General features: G+C 51.0%; 1 protein-coding gene across 4 annotated transcripts in view; it reads left to right on the forward strand.

The window, feature by feature from the left end:
- Positions 1-1,399: 1,399 nt before the first annotated feature.
- LOC121273521 (NACHT, LRR and PYD domains-containing protein 3-like) overlaps positions 1,400-17,870 on the forward strand; it is an 82,763-nt gene continuing 66,292 nt past the window's right edge. For 3 of the 4 annotated variants that reach the window (XM_041180701.1, XM_041180704.1, XM_041180703.1), the window contains exons 1-2: positions 1,402-1,489; positions 2,044-2,164. The gene's annotated coding sequence lies outside the window, so the exon portion shown is untranslated. Of the gene's footprint in view, positions 1,490-2,043; positions 2,165-17,870 lie in introns of all 4 variants that reach the window. The other variant, XM_041180702.1, reaches the window with a different exon arrangement.

Genomic DNA, 17,870 nt, shown 5'->3' on the forward strand with positions numbered 1-17,870 from the left:
CCCATAACCTCCAGTCACCCCCATCCTCAACCCTTAGCAGACCTAGAGACTCCCACACCCCCAACCCCACCCCACCCTCCAGACTATCCCACAACACTACCCCCCAGACTTTCCCACACCCCCACGCCTCAGACTCTCCCACGCCCCAGACTCTCCCACATCCCCACCCAGCCGGAATCTCCCGCACCCCACCCCCAGAATCTCCCGCACCACCACCCCCCGACTCTCCTGCATCCCCAAATCCCCAAACACCAGATATGAGCATCCCCCCGCCCCCACCCCCAAACTCCAGACTTGAGCATCCCCCCCAACCCCAAACACCAGACAGGAGCATCCCCCCACCCCAAACTCCAGACAGGAGCATCCCCCACCGCCAAACACCAGACGTGAGCATCCCCCACACCCCCAAACTCCAGACGTGACCATCCCCCCCACCTCCAAACTCCAGACATGAGCATCCCCCACACCCCCAAACTCCAGACGTGACCATCCCCCCACCCCAAACTCCAGACGTGACCATATCCCCCCACCCCCAAACTCCAGACGTGAACATATCCCCCCACGCCCAAACTCCAGACGTGACCATCCCCCCCACCCCCAAACTCCAGACGTGAGCATCACCCCCCACCCCCAAACTCCAGACATGACCATCCCCCTCAGCCCCAAACTCCAGACATGAGCATCCCCCCTCCCAAACTCCAGACATGAGCATTCCCCCCACCCCCAAACTCCAGACATGAGCATCCCCCCACCCCAAAATACCAGACGTGAGCATCCTCCCACCCCAAAACACCAGACATGACCATCCCCCCCACCCCCAAACTCCAGACATGACCATCCCCCCCACCCCAAACTCCAGACATGACCATCCCCCCCACCCCAAACTCCAGACATGACCATCCCCCCCACCCCCAAACTCCAGACATGACCATCCCCTCCACCCGAAAACTCCAGACATGACCATCCCCTCCACCCGAAAACTCCAGACATGACCATCCCCCCCAGCCCCAATCTCCAGACATGACCATCCCCCCCACCCCCAAACTCCAGACATGAGCATTCCCCCCACCCCCAAACTCCAGACATGAGCATCCCCCCCCCCCAAAATACCAGACGTGAGCATCTCCCCACCCCAAAACACCAGACGTGAGCATCCTCCCACCCCAAAACACCAGACATGACCATCCCCCCACCCCCAAACTCCAGACATGACCATCCCCCCCACCCCAAACTCCAGACATGACCATCCCCCCCACCCCAAACTCCAGACATGACCGTCCCCCCCACCCCCAAACTCCAGACATGACCATCCCCCCATTCTCCCCAATTCCTGCCTACTGAGATTGTCACTGGCCTGTCAATCTCCCGGGCCCTTTAGCCAATCGTGTAACCGGGGGCGCGGCCTGCTCTGGGCTCGCGATGAGCCTTTTCCTTTTCTGCCCCGAGCAGCTCTCGGGTGCGGAAGCGCCGACGCAGTTTTGCGGACCCGGTAAGCGGTTGTTTATTTTCTCTGTAAATCCAGCGGGCCAGCTGATAAAAATTACATTTTTGTATCTATAACTGTATAAATGCCGTTGAGAAGCTGGTGGTCAGTCTCCTTCTTGTAAAGTTTCTCATTCCTGCTCCCGTTCTGGTAATTCTGCTCCAGCTCTTTAAATGTGGGACCCGGAAGCTCTCGCTGAGGCCCAACCTGTCATTGATTAAAAACTGAACATAAACTTCCTCATTTTTGTAATCAATAACTCTGTTTATAACGTAGAAAGAAAGTCTCAAAATCTGTCTGTGTTTTCTCTGAAGTCTCTTTAATCCTGCATCACGATTAAAATTGGACCACAAATTCACCTTATTAGTTTTAATGCAAAGGGGTGAAAGCAGATCTGGCACCAGTAATTGAATAAGTAGAAAGCAATGGGAGAATAAGTTTGCAGATTGATATGGGGAGATGGAGAAGAACATTATTGTGGATTCAGACAGGGGAGGGAGATGGTTTTTGATACTTTCTGTGCTCTGTGGTAAGACATTTCTCTCTCTGCCTTGTTCCAGCTGTTCCCATTTGTATCTGTGGCCTGATTGACAGAGTCTGTGAACTCGACTGCTGCTGTGACCCTGACTGCTCCTCTACAGGGATCAGTGTCTTTTCTTCCTGTCTGCTGGGCAGTGAACTGTAAGTCTCTGTTAGTGTGTTACTGCATTGGCTCCTGATCTGGCAATGCTGTGATTTTAACATAGGAACATAAGTAGGAACAGGTGTGGACCCTTTGGCCTCTTGAGCCTGCTGCACGATAATGCTTTGGCCACCAGGTTAATTGCTACTTGAATGTTACTTGACCTCAAAAAAAAAATTATGCCTGATCATAATGACGCTTCTGCCTCAACTCTGCTTTCCTGCCCGCTCCTTATATCCTTCCTTTTATTATTTCGTTGGATGTGGGTGTCACTGTCTAGGCAGCATTTTTATTGCCTATCCCCAATTGAGAAGGTGCTGGTGAGGTCCCTTCTTGAACCACTGCTGTCCATCCAGTGAGCATCCACAATCTCTTGGGTAGAGAATTCCAAAGATTCACAACTCTGAGTGAATCAGTTCCTCCTTATCTCAGTCCTGAATAATCTGTAATTCCATCTTCTAGATTTCCAGCCATGGGAAACAGCTTTTCAGTGTCTACACGGTCATGCCCCTTCAGATTCTTCTATGTTTCAATGAGATCACCTGTCATTCATCTAAGATTTTAAGCTTATTTATTTAGTGTTTGTATATTCATAGAGCCAAGCAATAGCTTTGTTAGTGGCTAGTCGGAGTTCTTTTAGCCACCTTCTTGTTTAGTCAGTGGACACTCCTCAAAAATATGAGTCATTGTTTGGACCACACCACAGCACACTGGGTGGTCTTGGCAACCTCACTAATGTTGAGTGCTGCACAGAGCATTGGTCAGTCTAGAAACGGTTTAAGAGACCCACTCTAGGAGCTCAAAGCTGAGTGGATGAGCAGTGGGGTCTACAACAAGAGTGGTTTCTGATGGATGTTTTCTCCTGCTAATCCTCCTGCCGTGGGACCACAGATGTTACTTCTCGCTGTTGTGTGTTGAACCATATGGGGTGGCATGATGGAAGGCATACTGCTGGTGGGTTGAGGAAGTTGTTGAATTAGAGCATTCTGGGTTAGACTAGACTTTTGCCAATTGCTTGCCAATTGCAATTATCCTTCTGATGGTGGGGATGGTGTGGGGCGCTGGGGGCAGGAGTACTGCTGTTCAGAGCAGGGAACCAGGGGAGGTGATTTGGTCAAAGAATCCTGCATGATGTACATTGGTGCATTTGTTGTGGTCAGATTGGTATCTTACTGGGCTGCAGTATTCTGCAGTTGAGTACATGATGGTAAGAGTAGAGATCCTCAGGATGTTGGCCTGTGATCCCCATGAGGAACTTGTTGGTTTACTGTGAGCCTGTTGCACGTTATCTTTCTGCTGTCTTGATGACGTGCTGCTTGTATGTAAGACTTCTGTCAAGGATGATGCTGAGATAGAAAAGGTGGGAATGGTTAAGACTCTGGCCATCCAGGGGTATGTTCAGTTTCCTCTTAGCGCTGGCATTTTTAAACATTCATTCATGGGAGGTGGGCTTCGCTGGCTGGGCCAGTATTTATTACCCATCCCTAATTCCCCTTGAGAAGGTGGTGATAAGCTGCCTTCTTGAACTGCTGCATTCCATGTGGTATATGTGCACCCACAGTGCTGTTAGGAAGGGAGTTCCAGGATTTTGACCCAGTGACAGTGAAGGAACAGAGATATATTTCCAAGTGAGGATGGTGAGTGACTTGGAGGGGAACTTCCAGGTGATGGTGCTCCCAGCTATCTGCTGCCATTGTCCATCTAGATGGCAATGACTGTGTGCTTGGAAGGTGCTGTTGAAGGAGCCTTGGTGAATTCCTGCAGTGCACCTTGTAGATGGTACACACAGCTGCCACTGTATGTCAGTGGTGGAGGGAGTGAATGATTTTTAGATGTGGTGCCATTCAAGTGGGCTGCTTTGTCCTGGATGGTGTCAAGCTTCTTGGGTGTCCTGGGAGCTGCACTTATCCAGGGAGCATTCCATCACACTCCTGACTTGTACCTTGTAGATGGTGGACAGGCATTGAGGTGTCAGAAGGTGAGTTACTCGTCACAGGATTCCAAGCCTCTGACCTGCTCTTGTAGCCATCGTATTTATATGGCTAGTCCAGTTCAGGTTCTGGTCAATGGTAACCCCGCCAACCTCCCTCCCCAACCCCCCCAAGGACATTGATGGGGGGGGTTACGTGAATGTAATACCATTGACCATCAAGTGGTTAGATTCTCTCTTGTTGGAGATGGTCATTTCCTGGCACTTGAATGGTGTGAGTGTTACTTGCCACTTGTCAGCCCAAGTCTGGATATTGTCCTGGTCTTCCTGCATTTGGACGTGGACTGCTCCATTATCGTGAATGGTGCTGAACATTGTGCAATCATCAGCGAACATCCCCACTTCTGGCCTTATCATGAAAGGAAGGTCATTGATGAAGCAACTGAAGGTGGTTGGGCTGAGGACACTATATTGAGAAACTCCTGCAATGATGTCCTGGAGCTGAGATGACTGATCTCCAGCAACCACAACCATCCTCCTTTGTGCTAGGCATGACTCCAGCTAGTGGAGATTTTCCCCCTGATTCCCATTGACTCCAGTTTTGCTAGATCCCCTTGGTGTCAGACACTGTCAAATGTGGCCTTGATGTCAAGGGGAGCCACTTTCACCTCACCTCGAGTTCAGCTCCTTTGTCCATGTTTGAATCAAGGCTGTAATGAGGTCAGGAGTTGAGTGGCCCTGGCGGAACTCAAACTGGGCATCAGTGACCAGGTTACTGCTAAGCAAGTGCTACTTGATAGCACTGTTGCTGACCCCTTCCATTACTTTACTATTGATCGAGAGTAGACTGATGGGGAGGTAATTGGCCGAGTTGGATTTGTCCTGTTTTTTGTGTACAGGATATGCCTGGGCAATTTTCCACATAGCTGGGTTGATGTTAGTGTTGTAATTGTATTGGAATAGCTTGGCTAGGGGCAGGGCAAGTTCTGGAGCATAAATTTCCAGTACTGTTGCCGGAATGTTGTCGGTGTACATATTCTTTGCAGTATCCAGTGTCTTCAGCCATTTCTTGATATCACGTGGAGTGAATTCAATTGGCTGTAGACTGGCATCTGTGATGCTGGGGAGGCCGAGATGGATCATCTGGCTGAAGATTGTAGCAAATGCTGCAGCCTTATCTTATGCACTGATGTGCTTGGTATCCCCATCATTTGAGGATGAGGATATTTGTGCAGCCTCCAGTGAATTGTTTAACTGTCTGCCACCATTCACTTGCTTTTGTATTCGGCCAGCTTGGTCAGGAGCTACCGAGCCACTCTTGGTGATGGACGTTGAAGTCTCCCTCCCAGAGTATCTTTTAAACCCTTTCCACCCTCAGTGGTTCCTCCAAGTGGTGTTCAACATGGTGGAAGCACTGATTCATCAGCTGAGGGAGGGCGGTACGTGGTAATCAGCAGGAGGTTTCCTTGCCCATGTTTGACCAGGAGACTTCATGGTGTCTGGAGATGATGTTGAGGAATCCCAGGGCAACTCCCTGCTGATTGTATATCACCGTACTACCACCTCTGCTGGGCCTGTCCTTCCAGTAGGGCCGGGCAGAGCAGGGCTTACCCAGGGATGCTGATGGAGTCTGGGACATTATCTGTAAGATATGATTCCGTGAGGATGACTATGTCAGAGCTGTTGCTTGACCAGCTGGTGAGACGGCTCTCCCAATTTTGGCACTAGCCACAGTCTGCTGGCAAGGAGGACTTTGCAGGATTGTGAGGGCTGAGTTTGCCGTTGTCATTTTCGGTGCCTAGATCGATGCCAGGTGGTCCGTCCAGTTTCAATCCTTTTTTGGGGATTTAGAGCAGTTTGGTTCAGCTGAATGGCTTGCTAGAGGGCACTTAAGAGTCAACCACATTGCTGTGGGTCTGGAGTCACATGTAGGCCAGACCAGGTAAGGACAGCAGATTTCCTGCCCTAAAGATTATTAGTGAACCAAATGGGCTTTCACAACATTTCGTCAATGGTTCTGTGCTCAATAAACTTTTAATTCCAGGTTTTTATTGCATTCAAACTACAACATCTGCCTCCTGGGTCTCTATATTACAAGTATAGCGGGAATATCACTATGCTGTTGTGTTGGCATTACAGGTGGAATATGCTAGAAACTGTTTTACTGGTGCTCGGTTATAGGCACCACGTCTTGTGGTTATCACCCAGCTTTGCTGCACCATAGTTAAATGAATCTTCGAGCTTCGGGGTATGAATCTGTATGACACTGCAGATGACATTTTCATAGATTAACTCTCAGAACCAGGTTGGAGGTAAAAACAGAAAATGCTGGAAAAACTCAGCAGCATCTGTGAAGAGAGAAACAGAGTTAACATTTCCAGTCCATATGACTTTTCAGAGCTAAAGAGAAGTGGAAGTGAAGTCACAGGAAAGCTGTGACCTGATTGTTTGGTAGGAAATCTGCACCAAATTTGAAAAAAAACACTGCAAAGCTAATTAATAAATTAATTATCTAAATTGAGATGGCTAGGCAGGTGATTTGCTGTAGCTGTATGATGTGGGAGCTGGCAGATCCCATTGTGAGCCGCAGTGACCACATCTGCAGCACGTGTTGGTTGCTGGTGGGACTCCGGCTCAGAATTGATGAGCTGGTGTCCGAGCTCCGGACCCTGCGGCATATCCGGAGGGGGAGAGTTAGCTGGACGCTTTGTTTCAGGAGGCGGTCACACCTGGTAGTTTAAGTACCTCAAGTTCGGTCAGTGGTCAGGGTCAGCAGGGTGTGACTGCAAGTGAGGCAGTTAGAGGGATCCTGTGTTTAGGAACAGAGGAGTCTCAGCTCTTGACCTTGTCCAACAGGTACGAGGTACTTGCTCCTTGTGTGGATGAGGAACAGGGCTGTAGGGAGAATGAGCCAGCTGACCACGGCACTGTGACACAGGAGGCCATTCGAGGGGGGAGCAAAAAGACAAGTGGTAGTTGTAGGGGATTCTTTAATTAAGGGAATTGATAGCTTCCTTTGTAAGCAGGATCAAGAGTCCCGCATGGTATGTTGCCTGCCCGGTGCCAGGGTGAGGGACATCTCTGACCGGCTTGAAAGGATATTGGAGAGGGAGGGGGAGGATCCAGTTGTTGTGGTCCATGTCGGAACAAATAATATATGTAAGACTAGGAAAGAGGACCTGTTTGGGGATTATCAGGAACTAGGAACTAAATTAAAGAACAGGTCCTCAAGGGTTACAATCTCTGGATTACTACCCGAGCCACGTGTAAATTGGCATAGGGATGTGAGAATAAGGGAAGTAAACACGTGGCTAAAGGAGTGGTGCAGGATAGAGAGGTTCCATTTCGTGGGGCACTGGCATCAGTATTGGAACAGGAGGGATCTGTACCGTTGGGACGGTCTCCACCTGAACCGATCTGGCACCAATGTTCTAGTGAAAAGGGTAAATAGGGTGGTCAACAGGACTGTAAACTAGAAAGTGGGATGGGGGGGGGAGGGAAGGGTAAAACTCCAAGAAGTATGACTAATGGGAAACAAAGCAGCAGGTTAGCGTGTGGGGGGATGGATTCAACTTCATGGAAAATTATGAAAAAACTGAAAAGAAAGGAGAGCCTAGGAGAGGCTATTAAAGTCTCCAGAACACAAAATAGGACAGAGTGTTTGGAAAGGGCTAGGAATCTAACTTCAAGCACATTAGATAAAGGGACGACAATGAGAAAGGGAGCGGGAAATACAGGACTGAAGGTGTTGTATCTGAATGCACACAGTATATGAAATAAGGTAATGAGCTTGTGGCGCAGATTGAAATTGGCAGGTATGATGTGGTGGGCATCACGGAGATATGGCTGCAAGGGGATCAGGACTGGGAGCTAAATATCCATGGATATACATCATATACATATGAGGGTAAACTATATACATCGAAAAGATAGGCAGGTAGGCAGAGGGAGTGGTTTGCTTTGTTAGTAAGAAATGAAATTAAATCGATAGCAAGAAATGATGTAGGGTTAGATGATGTAGAATCTGTGTGGGTAGAGTTGAGGAACTGCAAAGATAAAAAAAACCATAATGGGAGTTATGTACAGGCCTCCGAACAGTAGTCAGGATGTGGGGCACAAGATACACCAGGAGATAGAAAAGGCGTGTAAGAAAGGCAAGGTTACAGTGATCATGGGGGATTTCAATATGCAGGTAGACTGGGCAAATCAGGTTGGTAGTGGATCCCAAGAAAAGGAATTTGTGGAATGTCTATGAGATGGCTTTCTGGAGCAGCTTGTGGTGAAGCCCACTAGGGAACAGGCAATTCTAGATTTAGTGATGTGTAATGAGGCAGATTTGATAAGGGAGCTTAAGGTGAAGGAACCCTTAGGAGGAAGTGACCATAATATGATAGAATTTACCCTGCAATTTGAGAGGAAAAAGCTGGAATCAGATGTAACGGTATTACAGAGGCAAGAGGGAGGAGCTGGCCAGAATTGACTGGGCGATGAGCCTAGCAGGAAAGTCAGTGGAACAGCAATGGCAGGAGTTTCTGGGAGTAATTTGGGAGACACAGCAAAAATTCATCCCTAGGAAGAAGCAGCATACTAAAGGGAGGACGAGGCGACCATGGCTGACAAGGGAAGTCAGGGACAGCATAAAAGCTAAAGAGAAAGCATACAATGCGGCAAAGAGCAGTGAGAAACCAGTGGATTGGGAAGCCTACAAAGACCAACAGAGGACAACTAAAAAAGAAATAAGGAGGGAGAAGATTAAATATGAGGGTAAACTAGCCAGTAATATAAAAAAAGATTGCATGAGTATATTTAGATATATAAAGGGTAAGAGAGAGGCAAAAGTGGACATAGGGCCGCTGGAAAATGATGCTGGAGAAGTAGTAGTGGGGAACAAAGAAATGGTGGAGGAACTGAATAGGTATTTTGTGTCAATCTTCACAGTGGAAGACACGCACCATAGAACCATAGCACATTACAGCACAGAAAACAGGCCATTCGGCCCTTCTAGTTTGTGCAGAAATATTATTCCACTAGTCCCATTGACCTGCACCCGGTCCATAAACCTCCAGACCTCTCCCATCCATGTATCTATCCAATTTATTCTTAAAACTTAAGAGTGAGCCCGCATTTACCACGTCAGATGGTAGCTCGTTCCACACTGTCACCACTCTCTGATTGAAGAAGCTCCCCCTAATGTTCCCCTTAAACCTTTCCCCTTTCACCCTAAAGCCATGTCCTCTCGTGTTTATCTCTCCTAATCTAAGTGGAAAGAGCCTACACGCATTTACACTGTCTATACCCCTCATAATTTTGTAAACTTCTATCAAATCTCCCCTCATTCTTCCACGCTCCAAGGAATAAAGTCCTAACTTGTTTAATCTTTCCCTGTAACTCAACTCCTGAAGACCTGGCAACATCCTAGTAAATCTTCTCTGCACTCTCAATCTTACTGAGTGACCTCCCCAAAGTTCAAGAGAGTTGGGAGGCAGAGGTCGGTATGGTGGTCATTACCAAGGAGAAGGTGCTAGGAAAACTGAAAGGACCGAAGGTGCATAAATCACCTGGACCAGATGGATTACACACCAGAGTTCTGAAGGAGATAGCTGAAGAGATATTGGAGGCGTTAGTGGTGATCTTTCAGGCATTACTGGAGTCAGGGAGGGTCCCAGAGGACTGGAAAATCGCTAATGTAAACCCCCCTGTTTAAGAAGGGAGTGAGGCATAAGATGGGAAATTACAGGCCGATTAGCCTGATCTCGGACGTTGGTAAGATTTTAGTCCATTATTAAGGATGAGATTTCAGAATACTTGAAAGTACATGGTAAAATAGGGCAAAGTCAGCATGGTTTCATCAAGGGGAGGCCATGCCTGACAAATCTGTTAGCATTCTTTGAGGAGGTAACAAGTAGGTTAGACAAAGGAGAGCCAATGGATGTTATCTACTTGGACTTCGAGAAGGCCTTTGACAAGGTGCCGCACAGGAAGCTGCTCAGTAAGGTAAGAGCCCATGGTGTTAGAGACAAGGTACTAGCATGGATAGAAGATTGGCTGTCTGGCAGCAGGCAGAGAGTGGGGATAAGGGGGTCCTCAGGATGGCGGCCGTTGACTAGTGCAGTTCCGCACGAGTGAGTGTTGGGACCACAACTTTTCACTTTATATATTAATGATCTAGATGAAGGAACTGAGGGCATCCTGGCTAAGTTTGCAGATGATACAAAGATAGGTGGAGGGCCAGGTAGTATTGAGGAGGCGGGGAGGCTGCAGAAGGATTTGGACAGGTTAGGAGAATGGGCAAAGAATTGGGAGATAGAATACAACGTGGGGCAGTGTGAGGTCATGCACTTTGATAAGAAGAATAGAGGCATAGAATATTTTCTAAATGGGGAGAGAATTCAGAAATCTGGAGTGCAAAAGGACTTGGGAGTCCTAGTCTAGGATTCTCTTAAGGTTAACTTGCAGGTTGAGTCGGTAGTTAGGAAGGCAAATGCAATGTTGGCATTTATTTCAAGAGGACTAGAATATAAAAGCAGGGATGCGCTGCTGCGGCTTTATTAGGCTCTGGTCAGACCACATTTAGAATATTGTGAGCAATTTTGGGCCCCGTATCTCAGGAAGGATGTGCTGGCCCTGGAGAGGGTCCAGAGGAGGTTCACGAGAATGATCCCAGGAATGAAAGGCTTAACATTTGAGGAACGTTTGAGGACTCTGGGTCTAAACTTGATGGAGTTTAGAAGGATGAAGGGGTATCTGATTGAAACTTACACTCTATCCAGGCCTTTCAGTATTCTGTAACGTAGGGAAGATGTTTCCATTAGTAGGAGAGACTAGGACCTGAGGGCACAGCCTCAGAGTAAAGGGAAGACCTTTTAGAACAGAGATGAGGGGAAACTTCTTTAGCCAGAGAGTGGTGAATCTATGGAATTCATTGCCACAGAAGGCTGTGGAGGCCAGGTCACTGAGTGTATTTAAGACCGAGATAGGTAGGTTCTTGATTGGTAAGGGGATCAAAGGTTACGAGGAGAAGGCAGGAGAATGGGGTTGAGAAATTTATCAGCCATGATTAAATGGCGGAGCAGAATCGAATGGGCCGAATGGCCTAATTTCTGCTCCTATGTCTTATGGCCTTGTGGATTTTATACTATTTAAGAGGGGGCAGAGCAGGTGGAGCAAAATAGAAGGTTAGGGTTAGGTGGGAGCTCAGGACAGGTTGACGAGGATGTCATGGACAGAAAACAAAGGGAGTGTTAATGGTCATGGTAAGAGCTAAAGAAGGTGCTGATCACGGCATAAAGGTAATAGAAGAAGAAGGCATAGCGCTGTGTGAAAGCACAACATAAACAGAAAACAGTGACTGATGGTCCCTGTGGGGGAGGAGGGATGGTTGTGGAAAAAGGATAATAAAATAATATATAGATTTAAAAATAAATAAAAGTAAAGAAGTATTTTTTTAAAAATGAGTAAAAAGTGGGTAAAGATGGTGGAGAGAGAGAGAGACAGAGTTACACAGAAACAGGCCCTTCGTGTCTGTGCCGGCCATCAAGCACCTGTCTATTCTAATCCCATTTCCCAGCACTTGGCCTGTAGCCCTGTCTGCTCTGGTGTTTCTAGTGCTTATCTAAACACTACTTCAATGGTGTGAGGGTTCCTGTCTCTACCACCCCCTCAGGCAGTGTGTTCCAGATTCCAACCACCCTCTTGGTGAAAAAAAAAATTCCTCAAAACCCCTCTAAACCTCCTGCACCTCACGTTAAATTGATGCCCCCTCGTTATTGACAACTCTGCTAAGGGGAAAAGTTTCTTCCTATCTACTCTATCTACGCCCCTCATTATTTTGTCTACCTCTATCGGGACCCCCCTCAACCTTCTCTGCTCTGAGGAAAACAACACGAGCTTATCCAGTTTCTCTCCAAAGCTGAAATGCTGCAGCCTAGGCAACACCCTGGTGAAACCCGTCTGCACCCTCTCCAGTGCAATCACATTCTTCCTATGGCAACCAGAAGTGCACACAATAATCCAGCTGTGGTCTAACTCGCGTTTTCACAGCTCCAACATTACCACCCTCTTCTTATATTCTATGGCTTGGCTAATAAAGGCAAGTATCCCATATGCCTTCTAATCCTCCTTATCTACCTGTGCTGCTGCCTTCAGGGATCTTTGGACATGTACACCAAGGTCCCTCTGATTCTCTGTACTTCCTAGGGTCCTACCATTCATTGTGTATTCCTTTGCCATGTTAGTCCTCCCAAAATGCATCACCTCATACTCCTCAGGATTAGATTCCATTTGCCACTGCTCTGCCCATCTTACAAGCCCATCTATATCACACTATTACAGGACTTTCCTCCTTACTATTTATGACACCACCAATTTTCGCATCATCTTCAAAGTTACTGATCATACTTCCTATATTCACATCTAAATTATTAATGTACAGAACAAACAGCAAGGGTCCCATAACTGATCCCTGCAGTACGTCACTCGTCACAGGATTCCAATTGCAAAAACAACCTTTGACCCCGACACTCTGCCTCCTGGCACTAAGCCAATTTCAGATCCAATTTGCCAAATTGCCCTGGATCCAATGGACTCTTACTTTCTTGCCCATTCTCCCATGTGGTGCCTTGTCCAAGACCTTACTTAAATCCACGTAGACTACATCAACTTCACTACCCTCATCTACACAACTAGTCACCTCCTCGAAAAATTCAAATGAATTTGTTAGACATGATCTCCCCCTGACAAAGCTATACTGACTTTCCCAGATTAATCCCTGCCTCTGCGAGTGGAAATTAATCCTGGGCCTCAGATTTTTTTCCCAATAGTTTCCCTACCACTGATGTTAGACTCACTGCCCTGTCATTACCTGGTTTATCCATACTATGCTTCATGGATAATGGTGCCAGATTCGCTGTCCTCTAGTCCTCTGGAGCCTCTCTTGTGGTTAGAGAGGATTTGAAAATTAGTGCCAGACCCCCTGCAATCTCCTGCCTTGCCTCACATAGCAGCCTTGGGTACATCACACCTGGGCCTGGGAATTTATCAACTTTTAAGCTCGCTAAAACCACTAACACCTTTTTCTTCAATGTTAATTTCTTCAAGCATATCACAGTGCCCTTCCCTGATTCCGACACCTACATTGTCCTTCTCCATAGTGAACAAGGCTGAAAAGTAATCATTCAAAACCTCACTCTCTGGCTCCTCGCAGATTGCCACTTTGGCCCCAAGTGGGCTCTATTCTTCCCGTGATTATCCTCTTGCCCTTAATATATATACAAAATGCTTCGGATTTTCCTTTATCTTGCCCGCCCGTGTTTTATCATGCCCCTGCTTTGCTCTCCTAATTATTTAATTACTCCTGCGCCCCACCCCACACCCATCCACACTTACTTTACTCCTCGAGAGCTTCCATTGTTTTTAGCCCTCTGTATCTGACATAAGCCTCCTTTTTTTACTTATTCAATGTGCTATATCGCTTTGACATGCAGGTTTCTTGGAATTGTTGGTCTTACCCTTCACCTTTAGGAGAACATGTTGGCCCTGAATTCTCACTATTGCCTTTTTGAATGACTCCCACTGCTCTGATGTAGACTTTTATACAAGTAGCTGCTCCCACTCCACTTTGGCCAGATCCTGACTTATCACATTGAAATTGGCCTTCACCCAGTTCAGTAACTTTCTTTCCAGCCCATCTTTGTCCTTTTCCATAACTACCTTAAATTTTAGAGTTGTGGTCACTATCGCCAAAATGCTCCCCCACTGACACTTCTACCACTTGCCTGGCTTCATTCCTTAAGATTAGGGCCAGGACCACCCCTTCTCTTGTAGGACTTTCTACATGCGGGCTCAAAAAGCTCTCCTGGCTGCACTTTAAGAATTCCACCATTCACATCATGACCAGCCCAGTTAATATTGGGGAATTGAAATCCCTTACTATTATTGCCCTATTACTTTTATACTTCACTGAGATTTCCCTACATATCTGCTCCTCTATCTCCCCCTGAATGTTTGGAGGCCTAAAGTACACTCCCAGCAAAGAGATTCCCCCCCTCCTTTTTGTTTTTTTAAGTTGTGCCCATATGGCCTCATTTGAGGAACCTTCTATGATACCATCCCACTTTACTGCAGCAATTGACCCTTGATCAATAGCGCAATGCCACCTCCTCTTTTACACCCTGCCCTGTCACAGCTGAAGATTCTACACAGTAATATTTAGCTGCCATCCCTGCCCTCCCCTCAACCATCTCTCTCTGATAGCGCCAACATTACATTCCTATGTGTTAATCAATGCCCTCAATTCATCTGCCTTACTGGTAAAACTCCTTGGATTAAAGTAAATGCAATCCAGCCTTGTGCCTTAGAATGTCTATATTTGCTCTGTCTTCCAGACTGATTCGTTTCCCTTCTATGTTTGGCTGTGCATCACCCCCTACTGTACCTCCACTCTGCATCCCATTACCCTGCCAGATCAGTTTAAAGCTGCCCCCCCACCACCCCCCGCCCCTGCCAGCAGCACTAGCAAACCTCCCCAGAGGGATGTTTGTCATGTTCCAGTTCATGAGCAACTCTCCGACTTGTACAGGCCCCAACTTCCCCAGAAACAGACCCAATAATTCAGGAAATTAAAGCTCTCCCTCTTGCACCATCTCTTCAGCCACACATTCATCCTTTCTATACTCCTATTCCTATACTCACCCGCACAAAGTTCATGGTCTGAAGTTGTTGTGCTTAATGTTAACTTCAAAAGGCCGTAAATTACCCAATCAAAAGATGAGGTGCCTTTCCTCCAGTTTGCCTTGGGCTTCACTGGAGCATTGCAGGAGCCATGGATGGACAAGAGAGCATCGGAGCAAGGTGGTTTTGAATTGGCAACAACAGGAAGGTCTGGGTCATGCTTGTGGACTGAGCGAAGGTGTTCCGCAAAGCGGTCCCTCAGTCTGCGTTTAGTCTCCCCAGAATAGAGGAGACTGCTTCGGGATCAGCGAATACAGCAGGCAAAACTGAGGGAGGTGCAAGTGAAGCGTCCTTTCTCCTGAAAGGAGTGTTTGGGGTCTTGGACCATGAGAACGGAAGAAGTAAATGGCTAGGTGTTGCACCATCTGCAATTGCATGGGAAGGTGCCATTGAAAGGTGATGAGGATTTGGGGGTGATGGAGGAGTGGACCAGGGTGTCACGGAGGGAATGCTCCCTACGGAATGCTGACAGGAGGGTGAGAAAAAGATGTGTTTTGTGGTGCCTCATGCTGGAGATGACAAAAATGGTGGGGGATGATCCTTTGAGTATAGATCCTGTAGGGGTGAAAAGTGAGGACACGTGGGACCCTATCAGGGTTCTGGGAGACAGGGGAAGGGGTGAAGACAGAAATGTGGGAAACAGTCCCTCTGACATATCTTCCTGGGTCAGTGGGGGATGCGGGACGGGGTCAGTGGGGTGTGGGCTGGGTCAGTGGGGGGTGCGGGGCTGGGTCAGTGGGGGTGTGGGGCTGGGTCAGTGGGGGGTGTGGGGCTGGGTCAGTGGGAGGCGGGTGTGGGGCTGGGTCAGTGGGAGGCGGGTGTGGGGCTGGGTCAGTGGGGGGTGTGGGGCTGGGTCAGTGGGGGGTGTGGGGCTGGGTCAGTGGGGGGTGTGGGGCTGGGTCAGTGGGAGGCGGGTGTGAGGCTGGGTCAGTGGGGGGTGCGGGGCTGGGTCAGTGGGGGGTGTGGGGCTGGGTCAGTGGGGGGTGTGGGGCTGGGTCAGTGGGTCAGTGGGGGGTGTGGGGCTGGGTCAGTGGGGGGTGTGGGGCTGGGTCAGTGGGGGGCGGGTGTGGGGCTGGGTCAGTGGGGGGCGGGTGTGGGGCTGGGTCAGTGGGGGGCGGGTGTGGGGCTGGGTCAGTGGGGGGTGGGTGTGGGGCTGGGTCAGTGGGGGCGGTGTGGGGCTGGGTCAGTGGGGCGGGTGTGGGGCTGGGTCAGTGGGGGGCGGGTGTGGGGCTGGGTCAGTGGGGGGTGGGTGTGGGGCTGGGTCAGTGGGGGGCGTGGGGCTGGGTCAGTGGGGGGCGGGTGTGGGGCTGGGTCAGTGGGGGGCGTGGGTCTGGGTCAGTGGGGGGCGGGTGTGGGGCTGGGTCAGTGGGGGGTGTGGGGCTGGGTCAGTGGGGGGTGCGGGGCTGGGTCAGTGGGGGGTGTGGGGCTGGGTCAGTGGGGGGTGTGGGGCTGGGTCAGTGGGGGGTGTGGGGCTGGGTCAGTGGGGGGTGCGGGGCTGGGTCAGTGGGGGGTGCGGGGCTGGGTCAGTGGGGGCGGTGTGGGGCTGGGTCAGTGGGAGGTGGGTGTGGGGCTGGGTCAGTGGGGGCGGTGTGGGGCTGGGTCAGTGGGGGAGTGTGGGGCTGGGTCAGTGGGGGGTGTGGGGCTGGGTCAGTGGGGGGTGTGGGGCTGGGTCAGTGGGGGTGTGGGGCTGGGTCAGTGGGGGGTGTGGGGCTGGGTCAGTGGGGGGTGTGGGGCTGGGTCAGTGGGGGGTGTGGGGCTGGGTCAGTGGGGGGTGTGGGGCTGGGTCAGTGGGGGGTGTGGGGCTGGGTCAGTGGGGGGTGTGGGGCTGGGTCAGTGGGGGGCGGGTGTGGGGCTGGGTCAGTGGGGGGTGTGGGGCTGGGTCAGTGGGGGGTGTGGGGCTGGGTCAGTGGGGGGTGTGGGGCTGGGTCAGTGGGGGGTGTGGGGCTGGGTCAGTGGGGGGTGTGGGGCTGGGTCAGTGGGGGGTGTGGGGCTGGGTCAGTGGGAGGCGGGTGTGGGGCTGGGTCAGTGGGGGGTGCGGGGCTGGGTCAGTGGGGGGTGTGGGGCTGGGTCAGTGGGGGGGTGTGGGGCTGGGTCAGTGGGGGGTGTGGGGCTGGGTCAGTGGGGGGTGTGGGGCTGGGTCAGTGGGGGTGTGGGGCTGGGTCAGTGGGGGGTGTGGGGCTGGGTCAGTGGGGGGTGTGGGGCTGGGTCAGTGGGGGGTGTGGGGCTGGGTCAGTGGGGGGTGTGGGGCTGGGTCAGTGGGGGGTGTGGGGCTGGGTCAGTGGGAGGCGGGTGTGGGGCTGGGTCAGTGGGGGGTGTGGGGCTGGGTCAGTGGGGGGTGTGGGGCTGGGTCAGTGGGGGGTGTGGGGCTGGGTCAGTGGGGGGTGTGGGGCTGGGTCAGTGGGGGGTGTGGGGCTGGGTCAGTGGGAGGGGGTGTGGGGCTGGGTCAGTGGGGGGTGTGGGGCTGGGTCAGTGGGGGGTGTGGGGCTGGGTCAGTGGGGGGTGTGGGGCTGGGTCAGTGGGGGGTGTGGGGCTGGGTCAGTGGGGGGTGTGGGGCTGGGTCAGTGGGGGGTGTGGGGCTGGGTCAGTGGGGGGTGTGGGGCTGGGTCAGTGGGGGGTGTGGGGCTGGGTCAGTGGGGGGTGTGGGGCTGGGTCAGTGGGGGGTGTGGGGCTGGGTCAGTGGGGGGTGTGGGGCTGGGTCAGTGGGGGGTGTGGGGCTGGGTCAGTGGGGGGGTGTGGGGCTGGGTCAGTGGGGGGTGTGGGGCTGGGTCAGTGGGGGGTGTGGGGCTGGGTCAGTGGGGGGGTGTGGGGCTGGGTCAGTGGGGGGGGTGTGGGGCTGGGTCTGTGGGGGGTGTGGGGCTGGGTCAGTGGGGGGTGTGGGGCTGGGTCAGTGGGGGGTGTGGGGCTGGGTCAGTGGGGGGGTGTGGGGCTGGGTCAGTGGGGGGTGTGGGGCTGGGTCAGTGGGGGGTGTGGGGCTGGGTCAGTGGGGGGTGTGGGGCTGGGTCAGTGGGGGGTGTGGGGCTGGGTCAGTGGGGGGTGTGGGGCTGGGT

Source organism: Carcharodon carcharias, assembly GCF_017639515.1.
Source record: "Carcharodon carcharias isolate sCarCar2 chromosome 24 unlocalized genomic scaffold, sCarCar2.pri SUPER_24_unloc_2, whole genome shotgun sequence".
NCBI lineage: Eukaryota > Metazoa > Chordata > Chondrichthyes > Lamniformes > Lamnidae > Carcharodon > Carcharodon carcharias.